The sequence below is a fragment of the Lactuca sativa genome, chromosome 7 (assembly GCF_002870075.4).
Source record: "Lactuca sativa cultivar Salinas chromosome 7, Lsat_Salinas_v11, whole genome shotgun sequence".
Classification (NCBI taxonomy): Eukaryota; Viridiplantae; Streptophyta; class Magnoliopsida; order Asterales; family Asteraceae; genus Lactuca; species Lactuca sativa.
Genome location: NC_056629.2, coordinates 1,670,224 through 1,692,206, shown reverse-complemented (window position 1 = coordinate 1,692,206; position 21,983 = coordinate 1,670,224).

The following is a 21,983-nucleotide window of genomic DNA, read 5'->3' as shown; positions in this document are numbered from 1 at the left end:
CTCTGTTCTCAAGATATCAGCCAGACAAATACATGGAATAGTGTCGTACTTATTGTCTAATAGTTGTTTCTTGATCTCTGATTTGTTTGACATAGAACTAAATTGAACGCATCAATTAGGTTCTGACTGGGCCCGACACATAAATCAAAACCAAATCATCGAGGGGCCCAGATATCGCTTCTATTGCTAGAAGGAACATATAAACTTTGACTCATATGCTTGTACTAGCTACTAGTTGAATTATGCATAAAAGCACGTTTTATCACATCAAGTTACTGATGCGTTTTCGTACATTCAATGGATAACCAACCTATAGTCAACAACTCTCATCTCTAAGTTTGAAGATATATATATATATATATATATATATATATATATATATATATATATATATATATATGTATATGAATGATATTACTGTCTCACGATCACCCGAGATAAATTCCATGAGGTGATACAAATTAACGTGGGTTTAATCCAATACTCAGAACTTATGATATATATATATATATATATATATATATATATATATATATATATATGTATATATGTATATGAATGATATTACTGTCTCACGATCACCCGAGATATATTCCATGAGGTGATACAAATTAACGTGGGTTTAATCCAATACTCAGAACTTATGAGCACTCATGAAAGTTGTAGCAACCATTGCAATGTCTAATGCACCTTAGACAATCTTACAAGCCAAATTCATGACAGTCCTAATTCAATACCTACTTCCAATGTATGACTGACTGTGGAGAGTTTTGAATAATTATTCTGGAAGTCAAAACATGCAAAGTTGAAACAATAGTAAATGATTAACATAAGATAGTAACACTTCACTTATAAATAAACAACAACTTTTATTTAGTCATCAAATGTCAGTTATACTTTACAAGTTTCAAAATAGCTATCTAATTATTAAAACTAATATCGTCTCTCAGTCGATGCTTCTCGTATGCTGCAAACGCCTAACCCTAGTCAGTCCCTTCGTAAGGGGATATGCTGGGTTCTCTTTTGACGATACCCTATTTGACACGAGGAGTCCTTCTTCTATCTTGTGTCTTATGAAGTGATATTTTTTGTCAGTGTTTCTGGATCTTCCATGATCTCTTGGCTCCTTGGCTAAGGCAACCGCACTATTGTTGTCACAGAAAATCTCCATAGGCTCCTATATAGTTGGTACAACTCGAAGGTCTCCAATTAAGTTCTTCAGCCATATCGCCTCCCTTTCCGCTTCACTTGCTGCTATGTACTCTGATTCACAAGTAGAATCAGCTACTGTCTCCTGCTTGGAACTTTTCCAAGTAATTGCTCCTCCATTCAGGGTAAAGACCCATCATAACTGAGAGCAGAAATTATCCCTATCAATTTGAAATCTAGCATCGCTATACCCAACTACTCTCAAGTCATCACTCCCACCGAGGGTAAAAACCCAGTCCTTAGTCCTCCGCAGGTACTTGAGAATATTCTTTACCGCAGTCCAATGAGCCTTGCCAGGGTTTCCCTGGTATATTCTGACCATGCTCAAAGCAAAGGCCACATCAGGGTGAGTAAAAATCATAACATACATGATCGAGCCAACAGCGGAAGCATATGGTAATCGACTCATCTCAGCTATCTCGGCCTCTATACTCAGACTCTGAGTTTTACTCAGTCTAGCATTGTGTTGGATCGGTAGCTCACCTTTCTTGGAATTCTCCATGTTGAATCTCTTTAACACTTTATCCAAGTAGGTACTCTGACTAATTCCAATTAGTCTTTTACTCCTGTCTCTCAGTATCCTTATCCCTAGGATATAGGTAGCTTCTCCAAGGTCCTTCATAGCGAAACACTTCCCAAGCCAGGACTTAACCTCCTGCAAAGTTGGGATGTCATTTCCTATGAGTAGTATGTCATCGACATACAGTACCAAAAAGCTAACTATACTCCCACTAACCCTAACATATACACATGACTCATCCTTGCTCCTCGAAAAGCCAAACTCCTTGAGTTTCTCATCGAAGCAAAGATTCCATCTGCGTGGTGCTTGTTTCAATCCGTAAATGGATTTCTCAAGCTTAACCACTCTATTAGGGTACTCTGTGCTAACAAAACCCTCTAGCTGATTCATGTAATCATCCTCAACCAATTTTCCATTAAGGAAAGCGGTTTTGACATCCATTTTCCATATTTCATAGTCGTGAAATGCAACAATGGCTAACTAGACCCTTATGGATTTAATCTTGGCTAGCGGTGAAAAGGTCTCATCATAATCAACTCCCGGAGTTTGAGAAAAGCCCTTTGCAACCAGTCACGCCTTATACATGTGTACATTACCATCCATGTCGGTCTTCTTCTTGAAGATCCATTTGCACCCAACTATCTTACGACCCAGTAATTGACAACCAAGTCCCAAACCTGGTTGTCATGCATGGACTGTATCTTGCTCTCCATTGCCTTTTTCCATTTAGCAGGCTTGGGGCCTGCCATGGCTTCCGCATAACTGTTAGGTTCATCCAGACTCACCAGTGTCTCATCACTGATAAGTGTCTCACCTTCCGCAGTAATATGGAAACCATAGTAATGCTCGGGTGCATTCCTAACCCATGTGGAACGCCTCAGAGGCGCATTTGGAGGTACACTTGGATCAACAGGAGTTTGCTCCTCAAGTTGATGGCTAGGTTTTGAGGTTCCTTCACCACTTGACTCTTGAACTTCTTCAAGGTCAATTTGCCTACCACTGTTTCCTTGGCTTATGAACTCTCTTTCTCGAAAGACAGGCCTCCTTGCTACAAAGACCACATTCTCACTAGGTCTATAAAAGATGTAACCAAAGGATTTATGTAGGTAGCCGATGAAAAGACACCTCTCACTTCGGGGTTCAAGCTTATCATGAGTCTCGCATCTCATGAAAGCTTCACAACCCCAAACCTTGATGTGGGCTAGGCTAGGAACTTTTCCAGTTCACACCTCGTGAGGTGTTTTGGCAACCTTCTTTGTAGGGACCCGATTAAGGATATGGGCGGCAGTCTCTAAGGCATACCCCCAAAATCAGATTTGTAGCGAAGCTCGACTCATCATGGAATGAACCATATCCAATAGGGTTCCATTAGGCCTCTCAGCTACACCATTCAACTGTGGTGTCCTGGGAGGTGTCAATTGTAAGACAACCCCACATTCCATAAGATAGTCGAGGAACTCTATACTAAGATACTCACCACCATGATCGTATCGAAGCATCTTAATGTTCCTGCCCAATTGATTCTCTACTTCCTGTTTAAACTCTTTAAACCTTTCGAAAGTCTCTGAATTATGCTTTATTAGGTAGACATATCCATATCTACTATAATCATCCATAAAAGTCACATAATAATGATTAGCATCCCTTGTGGCAGTTTTGAAGGGTCCACACACATCCGTGTGCACTAGATCCAACAAACCTTCACCCCTAGCAAAGGAACCTGTGAAGGGTGACTTTGTCATTTTTCCAAGTAAGCATGATTCACAACTATCATCTGACTTTAGGTCAAATGATTCCAAAACTCCATCCTTTTGGAGGTGGCCGATGCATTTCATGCTTACATGTCCAAGACAATAATGCCATAATGATGCTTTATCCAAGATGTTATCATTAGTAGAATCAATACACAACACATTATTTCCTATGTTTTCTACAACAAACACAGCTTCATACACACCATCACAAGGTAATGCTTTAAAATAAAACACATTATTATAGAAGCATTTATTCCACCACTTTCATTTTGAAAAGAAAAGGTAAACCCTTGTTTGTACAAAGCATGAAAGGAAATAATGTTTCTTGCCATTTCAGGAGAATAATAACATTTATTCAAATCTAAAGTAAACCCACTACTTAGCAGCAAATTATAAACTCCAATCTTGGTGACAGGTGAAGCTTTCCTATTCCCCATGATCAAGTTTATCTTTCCATGCTCCATATTCTTACTTCTTCTTAGTCCCTGCAAATTAGAACAAATATGAATACCACAACCGATATCAAGGAACCAAGAGTTAGAATAGGGTGAGTTACTAGATAATATAGTGTAAATACCTGCATGGTTGGGTTTTACTCTCCCATCCTTCAAATCTTGCTGGTACTTTGGACAGTTTTGCTTCCAGTGCGCCTTTTCATGGCAATAGAATCATTCAGCCTCCTTGGGATCAGAAGAAAGAGTGACAAAACCATTCTTGGTTCCGCTTGAAGAGGATCCATTAAGGGTCTTAGCCTTGGTACCCTTCTAAGGGTTCTTCCTCTTCTTCCCTCTACCTTTCCCGATTGCCAGGACGGGTGCGAAGTTTGGAGTAGGAGTAGGAGTGGTAACAACCGACTTACCCTTTAGACCACTTTCGGCGGTCTTCAAGAGTCCTTGAAGTTTGTTGAGGGTGAATTCTTCTTTGTTCATGTGATATGTCATGCGGAATTGGTCATAACAAGATGGTAAGATGTGCAAAATGATGTCTATTCCTAACTACTCAGGGAAGTTCACATTCAACTTCATTAGAGGGTCCACATACCATTGCATTTTCTGCATGTGGCCCGTGATGGGTTCACCATCCTTCATTCGGCTTTTTATCATGGAGGAGATGATTTCATATTGCTCTTGAAGAGCACTTTGATGGTAGCGGTCCATCAAGTCCTGGTGTATCTCAAAAGGATAGTAGTCCTCATAGGAATTTTGGAACTCGACTGTCATGGTGGCCATCATGATTGTTAGATTCCATTTTATGCATCTTATAGGGTAGTTTTTGTTATCATTTAGGATCATATCTTGTACATTTGCATGTCATTTATTTAGATAACATTCAGCTCATGTCTTTTGTTAAAATTCCCGTACTGCTCATGTTTTATTGTTGATTTCAGATAGTTCGAGTGGAGCAGTGCTTTGGGAGCAGTTGGATGCACGTTTGGAGCTTAAAACGGAGCTTGAAACTTATGGAGTATGTTGAGGAATGTTTGAATGATGCTTTGGTCAAGAAACATTCAATTGAATTGATCACACGAAGATAGAATATGCAATATCAAAGTTAAAGGATGTTGCTGGCAGCTTTGACCCCCTGTCAGTATTCTGACCATATCTCGAGAACCCTAACTCCGATTGACGCGATTCAAAATGATCTGAAAAGTAGACGAAATTTCAGATGTCATAGGCACAACCAGTGATAGCAGATTGTCACCTTGCGATCGCAGGTTGGCCAGAAGGTGTCAAAATAGCATCCTACTTCATTAAAACGGCATCAGATGCATTTATCTCAAAACCTGCGATCACAGGTTGTCCCCTTGCGATCATAGGTGCATCGGTTTTGCTGCTAGACATATAAAAAGACCCTGATAGCCTTCCAGTAACCTACGTTGACGATTCCAGAGGTTCCAGACGGCGAAAATATGATTTTAGAGGCGTTTCTTCTCCGATTTCATCAATTTCTGAAGATCTGAAGACTGTGGATCATCTCCTATGTTTATTTTAGTAAGATTAGTTGTTTGATGTCTCTTTTTAGTTGTTTTTATCAGATTTTGGCGATGTCTGGCTAAATCCTAGTTTTCAGTTCTACAAAGACAAATAATTTTCATGTGATTGATCATTAGATCTGGCTTTTGATTTGTGTTTCTATCTAGATTCTTCATTTTTAAGCTTAGTGAATGTTTGATTTGAATTCTTGTTAGTCTGATCACCTAGCTAGGGTTTTATCATTCTAGTTAATCAGTTCTAGAATACGTAATTGTTCTTGTCAATTGGTGAAATTAACAAGTATCAGATTGGTTCCGTTTTGGGATTTAACTCTGGTATAAACTGTAAAAATCATATCTTTATGCTTCCGAGCCTGTGAGAAGTATTGGGTATTGCTGGGAATTTTACACAGTTCATAAAGCTTCTTTTCTGATTTAATTAAGAGCTTATTTGATTAGACAGTAAAAACTTAGGGTTAATTCAAAGAACTTGTTTTGATTAACTAAATAAGGTAAAAGAGAAATTACTAGAGCTTGTTAGTTTTTCTCAGTACCAGCTTAGATAGAACACACCTCAAATAACCGGATCTGGGTTGATTGCATGATTAGGAAAGTCACAGCAAAGCTGAAATCGTTTTTATTATTGATTTTCATTTAGTTTAATATCACTGCATTTTAGTTTTTAGTTTTTAGTTAAATTTAAAATCCCCCTTTTATACTTTCTGTTTCTTGACTAGATGTGCCTGATGCAAAAAGGCATTGACCATTAGGCTGTATCCCTGAGGATTCGACCCTGTTTCCCTGTGCTATACTTTTAGTGCAACCAGCAGTGATAATTTTATTTGTTTAATACGTGCGTGATAGCGTGTTACCAATGATGCATGACACTTTTTTAGAATCTCTTTCATGTACCTCATATTCAGCAAGCTCTTCAGGAGTAGCAGTTTGCTCGGGTACCTTTAGCTCCTTGTCGAGAACATATTCTTTGTTCTCATACCGAGGGACCATCCTGATGTTTTTGATCCAATCTGTAGAGTTGGATCCATCAAAGATGACTCTCTCACAAAGGTTCATGAGAGAGAAGGTGTCGGTAGGGTTTGAGCCAGAAGCAACATTGTTGGAAGACATCTAAAAGAAGAAAACAAGTTTAGTATAGATATAGAGATAGTCCTTAATAAAACACCCAAATGTAATATTAAGGCTAGGATCCAATCATAATATATTATAGCTTAGAAGAGGGATGCCGTAATCCGAGCTATAACATATTTGAAAGGATGGTGAATGATGATTCACCAATTTGTACCGTAAAAACAAAATATGGTAATTAGGTTTTATTTGGTTTTAGAAACTCCTAGATTCTTTGAGATTCATTGAGCTTTTCAATGGTATGTTTCAATCTCGAGTGTGCCCTTCATTTTTTGTGACTGGGATACCGAGGATCACAAAACAAGGTGTGAAGTAACCATGCAAATTACTTGGTACCGTTAATGTTTTTCACTTAATCGTTGTGCCGGTAAACCACACGCGCCCCTTCCGACCTCATGAAAAACCTTAAGTCACCCTTTGCCTGCCTTGTTAAGTCCAAGTTAGTGTGCTGGTAAACCACACACGCTCCACCAATGACTTAAACAAGGTGCAAAGTGTAATTTCATGGATTAGCACCTTATTCCCATTTTTCCTAAAGTAACTAAGATTGGGAATTTATAAAAAAAACATTTAGTTACTTTATAATAATCATTATACTTTTAATGAGAATTTTAAGTCATTGTCCTACCCGTTCGGTTAACGACCCTCCACCAGTCAAGGAAGCAATGGGTGAGAGTGGACACCCATTAAGTTGCCATTTTATAGGCAACAACCTTATACCCCCTTATAGACCGACTTCGTGAATGAGGCTTACTTGCGGTAAAACGACTTGATCTTATATATATATATATATATATATATATATATATATATATATATATATATATATATATATATATATATATATATATATATATATATATACATTATTAAACTTATAAATATAAAGTATAAGGGTTGAATTTTAACTTTTAAAATTCTAAGGATTGGAAATAAAGTTTGCTAGGTGTCTTTACTGTTGGATTACTGTCTAAGGCTATAACTATATTTGGTAAGTACTTGACCCGGTTGTGCATGATCCTTTTGGGTTGCCTTCACCATAGCAACTTGATAGGATGATTTGTTAAGAGAGAAGAAATATTATTTTTAATATATTATGAGAATAATATATTAAAGGATTAATACTATTATTTGATTAATACAAGTCATATATTAATTAAGAATTAATTTGGTGACTTAAAGAGGTTAATTTAATAAAGGGGAATAAAGTGTCAAATGTGTGATAGTTGTGTTTTGGGCTATGTATCCTTATAGATAATGGGGTGGACGAAATTTAGGGTTTGGGAACCTTAAAATCGTCCAAGCCTAATATCTAGGAGGATCTTGGATTGCTTAGGGCCTAAGTAATTCAATTAGGGTTAAAGGTGAAACCCTAGTATCCCATAGTATAAATAGACCCCTAGGGTGAGGGAAATCGGCACTCATGCAAGGCAAGAAACCCTAGGGCCGACTTCTCACCCTCCTTCCTCTCTCTTAAATCATCTTCTTGCTAGTTGGTGTTTGTAAGCCATTAGAGGAGTGACAATTATGACTCTAAGCTCCAAGATGAAGAAGTATCAAACAAGCAAATCCAGGGATTCTTCTAGATCTGTTTTTCATATGTTATGAATTGTTTGTTTACACTAGATCTATGAATGAAAGTCTTGGATACATGCATGTTCAATTAGAGAAACCTAGATCCAAGCAATTAGGCTTTGCATGTGCACATAGGAAAGTTCTTATGGCTCAAACCTATCAGTGGTATCAGAGCATTGATTGATTTCTATTGAATTGATGCATTGGTTATTTGCTTGTTGCTTGAAAAATTCATTTTTTGGTCTTCTGCCTGATGAACTCGGCGAGTAGCTCCAACTCAGCGAGTCCATAGTGGGAACTCGGTGAGTTCGAGCGTCAGAAAGAGGGAGTTTCGGGATTTCTTGTTGTTTTACTTGAGGAAACTTGCCTTAACTGTTTTTGGGTCATTAAAATCCAATTTTAACCATTTATATGAGTATATTCTTGACCAAACAAAAGATAATTACCAATTAGTTAAATAATAATTTCCTTATGTGATAATATTTGATTATTTGAATTGAATTGGTGAATTTTTTAGCAAGTAATATTGAATAAGATCAAATTGAGATAATCTAATTATTGATTTACATTAACTGCTATTTGATCCTTGTGTTTTGAAAAGTTTCAAACTTGTCCTCAAGCTTTTGAAATTTAAGTTTTGTGATTAAAAGTTTAATTTGAATAATTTAAATTTCAAACCCAAGAGTTTTACATGTTTAAAATTCAACCCTATACTATTATATGATTAAAAGCTTAATATATATATATATATATATATATATATATATATATATTATATATATATATATATATATATATATATATATATATATATATATATGTATGAGTTAACATATGCTAGTCTTACCGTTAGTAGGCCTCATTCACGAAGTCGGTCTATATGGTGGGTATAAGGTTGTTGCCTATACAATGACACTTAATGGGTGTACACTCACACCTACCACTTGCTTGACTGGTGGAGGGTCGTTAGCCGAACGGGTAGGATAGGGCAAACCTCTTCTCATTAATAAGTACAATGAATCTATATAAAGTAACTAAACTATTTTATAAAATTCCCAATCTTAGTTACTTTAGGAAAAGTAAATTGATGCAATCCAATGAAATTACACTTTGCACCATTGTTTAGATATTAGTGGAGCGTGTGTGGTTAACCGGCACACTAATTGGTTCTAAGCAAAGGTGGCAAAGGGTGATTCATTGTTTGTCATAGTTTGGTGGAGCATGTGTGGTTTACCGGCACATCGAATAGGTGATTGTAACAATGAAGGCACCATGTAGATTTGCGTGGTTATTCACACCCGCTTTGTGATCCTCGGTATCCCAGTCACAAACTAGAGGGGCATATCGAGATTTAAACATGCCATTAAAAAGTTCAATGAATCTGAAAATCTAGGAATTCTCAATAAATTTAAAACTTAAAGCTATGTGATCATAACGAATATGATCACTACTAAGATGGGAAGTGGAGAATCTCTTACCGTGCACTTGCAAAAGATGCAAAGGTATGTCGATCGTCTTCGCAAGTTAAATGTCAACTTTGGGGAAGATTTGGCTATCGATATTGTTCTCCACTACTTGCCCTCATGCTACAACAAATTTAGGATGACCTACCACATGAACAAGGAAGAGGTCACCCTAAGCAAACTCCAAGGGCTCCTAAGGACTGTTGAGAGCCACCTTAAGGACAAGTCTATTGCACCATCTCCCAATCCATCTGCTGCTCCTGTTTTGGCTATTAGGCAGGGAAGGGGCAAGAAGAGAAAGGCTTCTTCGAAGAACAACCGCAAGGGAAAGTCCCAAGATGGTTCCTCTTCTAGTGGGACCAAGGTTGATCCTGCTAAGCCCAAACCTAACCCAAAAGAGGTAGAGTTCCATCATTGCCACAAAATAGGGCATTGGAAGAGAAGATGCCTGGAATATCTGCAAGCCATCAAGGATGGAAAGATCAAGCCATCTTTTGTAGGTATATACACAATTAAATCTAATGATTCATACCATGCTATTTCTTGGGTTCTTGATACAGGGTGTGGTTACCACATTTGTTCTGATTTGTAGGGACTATGAAGAAGTAGGGATGTGGAGCTCAGAAGAATAAATCTAATCATGGGTAATAGAAGATCGTCGCCTGTTACCAAGATTGGAGTGTATTCTTTAGTTCTTAGTAATGGATTGAATTTAGATTTAAATAATTGTTGCTACTCGCCAGATATGGCAAGAAACATCATTTCTTTTCATGGTTTGTTTAAACAAGGATTTAGATATTCATTTAATAATAAGAATGGTTCGATTTATGCTTATCTAAATGTTGTTTTATATTTTGAAGCAATCCCTTATAATGGAATTTATGAAACTGCTATGATTGTAGATAACCTAGGAAATGATGTATTGTGTATGGATTCTTCCAATAGTATGGATAGAGCATCCTTGTGGCATTGTCGTCTTGGACATGTCAACAAGAAGCGCATAGCGCAACTCCAAAAGGATGGAGTGTTGGAGTCATTCGACCCTAGGGAAGATGACACGTGCGAATCTTGTTTACTTGGAAAGATGACCAAGTCGCCCTTCACTGGCACTTGTGAGAGGGGTGAGGGTTTATTGGATCTCATACATACCGATGTGTGTGGGCCCTTTAGATCTACCACAAAGGATGGGAACCGCTTCTATGTGACTTTCACCGATGATTTTAGTAGATATGGGTATATCTACTTAATCAAGCACAAGTCAGAAACGTTTGAAAAGTTCAAAGAATTCAAACATGAAGTGGAGAATCAACTGGGCAGGAAAATGAAGATGCTTCGATCCGATCGAGGAGGAGAGTACCTAAGTCTTGAATTCCATGACTATCTCATGGAATGCGGAATAGTTTCGCAATTGACACCACCTAGGATACCGCAGTTGAATGGTGTGGCAGAAAGGTGTAATCGAACCCTGTTAGACATGGTTCTTTCTATGATGAGTCGTGCTTCATTACCTATCTCATTCTGGGGGTATGCCTTAGAGACTGCCACCCATATCCTTAACCGAGTCCCTACAAAGAAGGTTGCTAAAATACCTCATGAGATGTGGACAGGGAAAGCTCCCTCGTTAGCACACATCAAGGTTTGGGGTTGTGAAGTTTTCGTAAGACGAGAGACTCATGAAAAGCTCGAACCTCGAAGTGAGCGATGTATTTTAATCGGCTACCCGCAGAAATCCTTTGGATATATCTTCTATAGACCGAGTGACAATGTTGTCTTCGTTGCGAAGAGAGGGGTTTTCCAAGGGTGAGAACTCATAAGCCAAGGAGACAGTGGGAGACAAATCGATCTTGAAGATATTCAGGAGTTGAGCGATGAAGTAACCTCTAACGCTGACGCTTAACCCGAGGAGGAAACTCTGGTTGAACCAATTGACGAGTCCTTACCTCTTAGACGTTCCGAAAGAGTTAGAGTTGAACCCCAGTTATATGGCTTTCATATTACTACCGAAGGGGACACATATATTAGTGACAGTACATTAGTAAATCTAGATGAACCTAACAGCTATAAGGAAGCCATGGCAGGCCCGGAGTCTGCTAAATGGAAAGAGGAAATAGACAGCGAGATTCAGTCCATATATGACAACCAAGTTTGGAATTTGGTTGACAATGTGCCCGGACGTAAGATGGTTGGGTGCAAATGGATCTTCAAGAAGAAGACCGACGTGGATGGGAATGTGCACACGTATAAGGCACGACTAGTGGCGAAGGGCTTTACTCAAACTCCCGGAGTTGACTATGATGAGACCTTCTGACCAGTCGCTAAGATAAAATATATTAGGGTGATGCTAGCCATTGCTGCATTTTATTATTACGAGATATGGCAGATGGATGTCAAGACCTCTTTCCTTAATGGGAAGTTGGTTGAGGATGTTTACATGGCTCAGCCAGAGGATTTTGTCGATCCGAAGCATCCCAATAGAGTATGCAAGCTTGAGAAGTCCATTTATGGACTTAAACAAGCGTCTCGCAGATGGAATCTTTGCTTCGATGAGAAAGTCAAAGAGTTTGGATTTGTACGAAGTGAAGATGAATCATGTGTATATGTCAACGCTAGTGGGAGTATAGTTAACCTCCTCGTTTTGTATGTTGATGACATACTGTTAATAGGAAACGACGTCACAACCTTGCATGAGGTTAAATCCTGGCTCGGGAAGTGCTTTGCTATGAAGGACCTCGGAGAGGCTTCCTATATTTTGGGAATAAGGATAGTGAGAGAAAGAAGTAAGAAACTAATAGGACTTAGTCAGAATACTTACTTAGATAAAGTACAAACTCGAAGAAGGGAGAACTATCGATACAAAGTAATGCCAAGTTGAGTAAGACTCAAAGTTCGAGTACCGAAGCCGAGATAGCTGAGATGAGCCGAGTACCATACGCTTCCGTAGTTGGCTCCATCATGTACGCTATGACTTGTACTCGCCTTGATGTGGCTTTTGCTTTGAGCATGGTCAGTAGATATCAAGGGAACCCTGGCAGAGCTCATTGGATTGCAGTCAAGAATATACTTAAGTGCCCTCGGAGGACCAAGGAATGGTTCTTAGTCCTCGGAGGGAGTGATGAATTAAAGGTGCGAGGGTATAGTGACGCTAGCTTCCAAACCGACAGGGACAACTAGCGTTCGCAGTCAGGCTGGGTCTTTACCCTTAATGGAGGAGCAGTGACTTGGAAAAGTTCCAGAGACCATGGCTGATTCAACGTGTGAATCAGAATACATTGCAGCGAGCGAAGCATCAAAGGAGGCGATGTGGTTGAAGAACTTCATTGGTGACCTTGGAGTTATGCCTGCTATAAAAGAGCCTATGGAAATTTTATGTGATAATGAGGGAGCGGTTGCGTTGACCAAGGAACCAAGGGATCATGGTAGATCTCGACATATCGACAAAAAATATCATTTTATTAGACATCGAGTAGAAGGACACCTCGTAGTGAAGAGGGTATCGTCAGAGGATAACCCAGCAGATCCGCTTACGAAGGGACTGAGTAGGGTTAAGCATTTGCAGCATGCTAGGATCATTGGGATGAAAGATGATACTAGTTTAGATTAGATAGTTTTGAAACATGTAATAGATAAATGTAATTGACATTTAATGATTAAATAAAAGAGTATTATTTATAAGTAAAGTTATTGTCTTATATTAATTGTTTAACTATTGTTTCACTTTGCATGTTTTGACTTCCTGAATAATTAAGTTATTAAGAATAATCAAATTATTCGAATGGTCCACAATCGTTCATATGTTGGAAGTAGGTATGAATAATGATTGTCATGAATTGGTGTGTAGATTGTCTAAAAGAGTATTAGACATAGGAAAGGTTTGCTACAACGTTCATGAGTGCTTATGAACGAGTTTTAAGCATTGGAATAAACCCGCGCTTGCTGGAATCACTTTATGGAATGTGACACAAGTGATCGCAAGACGATAATATCATATGGTCTTAAAACCAAGATATATGGTTTGTTGTTTATTAATTGGTTGTGCATTGACAATGTAAAACCGCATCAGTAAATTGATGTCGTAAAAAGCATTGTTGTGTATAGTTGATTAGTAAATAGTAAATGCATATAAGTCGAAGTTTATCTGTTACTTTCATTCTAAGAGAATAAAAGCGATATCTCTGCCGCTCTATGATTTGATTTGACTTATGTGTCGGGCCCAGTCAGGACTGAATTGATGTGTTCAATTGAGTTCTATGTCAAATGAATATGAGATCAAGAAACCAAATGTTGGACAATTATAAGTTCCATAAAATTGTCAGCATAATATCTAAATAGAGGACTGTATGATCGCTTATCCAAAGGACAGGATGTTGATAAGATCAGAGTTGACAGCGTCTTTGAGAGCTACAATTACTAATCGGTTTGTGTTTGCATATAAAGTTACTAGACTTATCCATGTGGGAGACTGTTGGATTAGTGTCTAAGGCTATAACTATATTTGGTAAGTACTTGACCCGGTTGTGCATGATCCTTTTGGGTTGCCTTCACCATAGCAACTTGATAGGATGATTTGTTAAGAGAGAAGAAATATTATTTTTAATATATTATGAGAATAATATATTAAAGGATTAATACTATTATTTGATTAATACAAGTCATATATTAATTAAGAATTAATTTGGTGACTTAAAGAGGTTAATTTAATAAAGGGGAATAAAGTGTCAAATGTGTGATAGTTGTGTTTTGGGCTATGTATCCTTATAGATAATGGGGTGGACGAAATTTAGGGTTTGGGAACCTTAAAATCGTCCAAGCCTAATATCTAGGAGGATCTTGGATTGCTTAGGGCCTAAGTAATTCAATTAGGGTTAAAGGTGAAACCCTAGTATCCCATAGTATAAATAGACCCCTAGGGTGAGGGAAATCGGCACTCATGCAAGGCAAGAAACCCTAGGGCCGATTTCTCACCCTCCTTCCTTTCTCTCAAATCATCTTCTTGCTAGTTGGTGTTTGTAAGCCATTAGAGAAGTGACAATTGTGACTCTAAGCTCCAAGAAGAAGAAGTATCAAACAAGCAACTCAAGGTATTCTTCTAGATCTGTTTTTCATATGTTATTAATTGTTTGTCTACACTAGATATATGAATGAAAGTGTTGGATACATGCAAGTTTAGTTAGAGAAACCTAGATCCAAGCAACTAGGGTTTGCATGTGCACATAGGAAAGTTCGTATGGCTCAAACCCATCATTTACATGATCCAAAAGTTGAGGGCAAGTTAGTTAACTTTACAAAACTTTACATTTCTCATTACATATGAGTTAATTGAGTATTAAAATGAAGACTCTTCATTTTTGTAACTCATGTGTTCTTATAATGGTTTTTTTTTTTTAATTTAAGTGTGACCTTTGGTTTTTCATAACTTGAGGACAAGTTATGGACTCCATTAAAACACATTATGATAATGATTTAAGCTACCAAGGAGGTTACAAACAATTCCTATGACCATCTAATCTCATAAGTTCAAGAGCATGATTATCAATAATTTCAAGAATCATAAATAACTCATATAAAACTTGTAATTTTTTATAATAGCCATCGTAAATGGATTAGCATGAACATTACACCTTCTAAAACAAGTTTTATAACACCAAAACGGTTTAGGGTAATGTTTTTAGTCCATTTCTAGCAGCAAAACTCGAAAATCTGGACACTCCAGCCTCTACTCGTCGAGTGCATGAATGGACTCAAAGAGTAGCATGAACTTCTTCATGGACTAGTCGAGACCCCCCATGGACTCGGCGAGTTCATACGTGCAGTGAACAAGACTCGGCGAGTTCATACGTGCAGTGAACAAAAACTTTGATTTTCAAGTACTTTGCATTAAGTATCAAGTAAACAAGCCTAGGCTCTGATTCCACTGATGGGTTTTGAGCATTCTAACACTCCTATGGTGTACATGCAACCCTAGAAACCTTTGATCTATGATTGAGTAAGGTACATGCAAATAATTATTTTTTCCAAGGTTCTTATCCTAACTAGCATGGCATGGGGTACTAGAATCGAATAAAGCTATTATAATTACTTACCTTGTAGTTGTAGTTGATTGCTTGGAGTTTCAGAGCCTACCACCAACAATGTGGATGCCCCAAATGGAAGTCACAAATCACCACAAACTTGGAAACATGAGATAGTCACAACCTTTCTTGAAATCGGCCCTCTTAGTTTACTTACCACAACTAGTGTCATTTCAAGAACTAAAGCCTCCTTTATATAGTGTGGTGGATTCGGGTTACATCCATGTAAATCCTAATACCCATGTCTTTTCATTTCCATGAGATCCACGGGTTAAATATCCATTGAGTATCCATGGACTTTCCATGCAAGCGTAGCCCATTCCAAATAAGCATTAGCCCACATTATATAAATACAAGAGCCCATATTTAATTAGTCATACTTTTGATCTATAAATTAATTCTAAATTAATTATAGATCAATACTAATTAAATAATATGATTTTATATTAATATATTAGAACTTATAATATATCAATAAATCATAACTTATACTATTCTTAAAAGATTATCCATAAATTGTTCGGGTGAAGTGCAACCCAAATGGACCATGTCGGGTCGGGTCAAGTACATACCAAATATAGTTATGGACTTAGACACTATATCCAACATCCTTTACATCCTGCAAGTACTTAGGGCGGCTTCGCTTCTAGTGCCCCTTTTCATGGCAGTAGAAGCATTGTGCTTCATTTAGGTTTAAATAAGGAGGAATGGGACCTTTCTTGGTCCCACTTGAAGAGGAGCCATCAAGAGACTTTCCCTTGGTACCCTTCGAAGGGGTCTTCCTCTTCTTCCCCTTTCCCCGCCCAATTGCCAGAACAGGGGCTATTGTAGGAGTAGGAGTAGAAGTAACAATCGATTTACCTTTAATGCCACTTTCAACGGTCATTAAAAGTCCCTGAAGTTTGCTGAGTGTAACTTCCTCCTTGTTCATATGATAAGTCATACGAAACTGATCATAACTTGGAGGTAAGGAATGGATAATGATATCAATTGCCATGTCCTCAGGGAAGTCCACATTAAGTTTCAGCAACCGATCCACGAACCTTTACATTTTCTGCAAGTGACCGGTGATGGGTTCATCATCCTTCATCCTGGATGTTATCATGGAGAAGATGATTTCATACATGTCTTGATGCGCGCTCTGATGGTACCTTTCCATCAGATCCAGGTGCATCTCATAGGGGTAGAAATCTTCATAGGATTTCTCAAGTTCGGGAGTCATAGTAGCTAACATAATGCGGGACACCTTAATAGCATCCCTCTCATGTGTAGCATACTCTGAAATCTCCTAAGGAGTAGCAGTGGACTCATTGATAACCTTAAGCTCCCTGTCAAGGACAAATTCTTTGTCCTCATAGCGGGTAATCATTCTGATGTTCCTAATCCATTCATTGAAATTAGAACCATCAAAAGTGACCTTCCCATGAAAGTTCATGAGGGAAAAGGATCCTGTAGGGTTTGAGCCAACAACAGTGTTGGAAGACATCTGAAAGAAAAGAAAGATAAGTTTTATTTAGATAATAAGTCACCCAAATGAAATATAAAGGATAGGATCCTACAAGCTATTTCATAACTTGGAAGAGGGATCCCGTAATCCGAGCTATAAAATATTTGAAGTTGGAAAATGGCGATTTACCAATTTCCACCATTATAAACAAAATAAATTCTTAAGTTTTAATTGGATTTGAAACTCCTAGATCTTTTGAGATACATTGAAATTCAATGGCATGTTTAAATCTTGATTGTGCCCTCTTAAGTTTGTGACTGGGATGCCGAGGATCACAAACAAGGTGTGAATAACCATGCAAATTGACTTGGTACCCTTAATTTTATCACCCAATCGATGCGTCGGTTAACCACACGCGCTCCACTGATCAATGATAAAACTTAAGTCACCCTTTGCCACTCTTACTAGTCCTTGTTAGTGTGTCGGTTAACCACACACGCTCCACTAACAACTTGGTAAGGCACAAAGTGTAGTTTCATTGATTAGCACGTATTTCACATTTTCCTAAAGTAACTAAGATTGGGAATTAATAATGGTTTAGTTAATTTATAATTTAATTATATTTATAATGAAGATTAAGGTGCTATCTGTTGGATTAGTGTCTAAGTCCATAACTATAATTGGTATGCACTTGACCCGACTCGACATGGTCCAGTTGGGTTGCATGTCATCGGAACATTTGGATAGACCGTTTGTGAGGAGAGGACATTTGTGACATATTAATATATTATAAGTTCTAATATAGTAATATGAAATCATGTTATTTAAATAGTATTGATCAAGAATAAATTTGGACCTAATTTAGTGATCAAAAGAGACTAATTAAATATATGGGGATTGATTGATTAAATCATTCATTCTTATATATGTGGGCTTATAATCCATGATTCCTTATGTTGGATTTTACCCATGTGGTGATCCATGGATACTCCATCGAGGTTAAAACCTATGGAGCATAAGGAATGGGTAAAGTCATGGGTTACATGGTGTAACCCTAATGTGCACACAATATAAGGACCCCCTTAGCTTAAGAAATTGGCACTAGTGATACATATATGAGGGCTAGCCGATTTAAGCATGAGTGTCTTCTTCTCATGGTTATTCCATGTGTTGGTGATGTTTTGTGAACCATTTGAGGTGTCACACTTGGGGCACTAGGCTCTCGAGCTTCATGGAGTCAAGCTACATAAACAAGGTATGTATTTCTATCTAGTTTATTATCCAAGTATCAAAAGATTGTATGCTAGTTAGGGTTATACCTTGGAATATTCATATTTTCATGTATAATAGAGAAAACATAGATCCAAGGTATTCAGGGTTGCATGTACACTTAGGAGTTTTAGAATGCTCATAACCCAACAGTGGTATCAAAGCCTAGGCTTGTTTTCTTGTTATACTTGCATAGTTGACTGAAAATCGAAGTTTTTATGTTGTTTGAACAACAGAATCGCCGAGTCCATAAAGGGACTCGACGAGTCCAAGGCAAAACTCATCCAACTCGCCGAGTTACTTCATGTACTTGACGAGTTCGACCCCCAGACAACATATCTTCGACTGTTTTGGCTGGAATTGGACTAGGAACATTACCCTAAGTTGTTTTTCAACTTATAAACCTGTTTTTGGTGTGGTAATGTTCATGCTAATCAAATTTCAAAGATAATTGTCAATAGATTCATGTTTTGTATTAGTTTAATGGTTAGGCTAATTACATAAAATGTCATAAGCCCCCGGCTATCGGTAACGAACTCCGATACCAACCCGACAACCCGCTCTCTCTTCTGGCTCTCAGGCTGCACAACCTCAGTCTGGGCCCCATGAATAGCATCCAAAACTGAGGTCATCACCGTCAATCTCAAACATACATCTCGCAATGGGGCGCTCTCCTCCCTACGGCTCAGTGCATCGGCTACAACATTAGCCTTGCCCGGGTGGTAAAGGATCTCACAATCACAATGCTTGACCACGTCCAACCACCTCCTCTGTCATATATTTAGGTTGGGCTGATCCGTTAAATACTTCAAGCTCTTGTGGTCCGTGTATATCGTACACCGAACCCCGTACAGATAGTGACGCCATATGTTGAGGGCAAACACCACTACCCCTAACTCTAGATCGTGGGTGGGATATCTCGTCTCATGAGGCTTCAGCTGCCTCGATGCGTATGCTATCACATGCCCTCTCTGCATCAGCACCGCTCCCAACCCCAAGATCGACGCATCACAATACACCACAAAGTCCTCCATTCCCTCTGGGAGGGCTAACACTGGGGCTTCACATAGCCTCTGGTGAAGCTTCTCAAAGGAGGCCTGCTGCTCTGGGCCCCATGAAAAAGAGACACCCTTCCGGGTCAACCTGGTGAGTGGCACGGCGATCTTGGAGAAATCCCTGATAAATCTCCGATAATAGCCTGCCAACCCTAAGAAACTCCTGATCTCGGAGGGTGACCTCGGCACCTCCCAACTCATCACTGCCTCAACTTTGGCCGGGTTGACCAATATCCCTTTCTGGTTAACGAGGTGCCCTAGGAACTGGACCGCTCGCAACCAGAAATCACACTTGGAGAATTTGGCATAAAGCCTCTCCGATCTCAGAACTTCGAGGATCTCCCTCAAATGCTCCTTATGCTGCTCTCTAGATCTCGAATACACCAAAACGTCGTCGATGAATACGATCACCGAGCGATCCAACATCGACCTGCACACTCTATTCATGAGGTACATGAACACTGCTGGGGCATTGGTAAGTCCGAAAGGCATCACCACAAACTCATCATGCCCATAACGAGTCCTGAAAGTTGTCTTCTGTATGTCCTCATCTTGCACCCTTACCTGATGATACCCAGACCTCAAATCGATCTTGGAGAACCAAGATGCTCCCTGCAACTGATCGAACAAATCATCGATCCTCGGCAACGGGTAACGGTTCTTGACCGTCAGCTTGTTCAACTTTCGGTAATCAATGCACATCCGGTGTGAACCATCCTTTTTCTTGACAAAAAGGATAGGCGCTCCCCACGGCGAGCTGCTCGGCTGAATAAACCCCTTTCCCAGCAACTCCTGAAGCTGCGAGGATAACTCCTGCATCTCTGGAGGTGCAAGGCGATAGGGCACCTTGGCGATAGGCGCGGCCCCCGGAACCAAATCGATATTGAACTCCACTTGCCTCACGGGAAGCACGCCTGACAACTCCTCTGGAAATACGTCCGAGAAATCACGCACTATCGGAACCTCCTTAACTGACCTCGGTCTCTCTGAATCAACCAGCGTATCCATCATATATGCTACAAAACCCCTACAACCTTGTTGTAGACACTGCCTTGCCTTAGCGGCCGAACAAAATGCTGACCCAGAACGTGTACCCTCGTCGTACACCATAAGAACTCCCCCACTAGGGTCTCGTATGGTCACCAACTGTCGCTCGCAGTCGATAACCACTCTGAATCTGCTCAACCAGTCCATGCCCACGATTACACAGACACCCCCCATCGCAATAGGAACTAAGTCAATCGGGAACCCAACACCGAAAATCTCGAGCTCACACCCTCGGATCACCTCTGCGGCATATACCGCCCTCTCGTCAGCTATGGAAACTCTCAAAGGTCGACTCAACACCTCACGACTAACACTGATGTGCTGACTAAAAGCCAAAGATACAAAAGACCGACTCGCACCCGAGTCAAATAACACCAAGGCAGGTACATAACTCACAAGAAAAGTACCTACGCATAACATAATATAACCACAATATCTCAACATCAAAATAAATACACAAAAGAATACATACCAGCCATGACATCGGGCGCTGCGCGGACCTCCTCCGCAGTCAACTGAAAGGCTCTCCCTCGTGCCTTCGGTGCCTTGGCCTCCACTGGCCGGCTCTCAGTAGCTCTAATGGCAGTAGGGACAAATCCCTGAGATGCTCCCTGTGCTGATCCCCGTAGCTGTGGACACTCTGCCTTCCGGTGTCCGGTTTGGTTGCAGTGAAAACATACTTTAAACCGCTTGGGCCAGTCCTTGGCCATATGCCCCTCCTTGCCATATTTGTAGCAATACCCTGCTCTGCACACCCCATCGTGGCTCTTGCCGCACTTGCCACAAGTGCGACCCCTCTGGTTCCCTGATCTCGAATCAGCGGGCTTGGCCCGCTTGGCTACCGGCTGAGACTGCATCGGTCGCCAGTCCCTCCCCTGAGACTCAGCCTCCTCCCTAGCCTGGGTCTCCAACTCTATCTCCCTCTTCCAAGCATTTGCCTGAAGCTCGGAAAATGTCCGGTACGTTGAGTTCGCCACGAACTCTCGTATATCCCTCCTCAAAATGCTCAGATATCGGCTCATACGTGCTTGCTCGGAGGACACGTGCTCTGGGCAGAACATCGCACGCTCATGAAATATCCTCATAATCACCGTAACCGACTCAGTACCCTGCTTGAGGGTCAGAAACTCCTGGGCCAAACACTCCCTCTCCACCCGGGGAACGTACTCATCTCGGAACATAGCAGTGAACCTCTCACAGGTCACTGCAGCAAGCTCAGCAGACGTATAGTGCGCCGTCACAAACTTCCACCAATCCTTCGCTCCCAAGCAAAGCTGGTTCAGCGCGAACTGAACTCTCAAATGCTCTGGAGATGAGCAAGTAAAGAGACACCCCTATATGTCTGAAATCCATCTCATCGCCGCAATCGGGTCCTGGGTCCCGTCAAACTCCGGTGGTTTTGTGTTGCTGAACTCTCTAACAGCAACGCATCACCACCCTACGGCCTAGTCGCAGCTA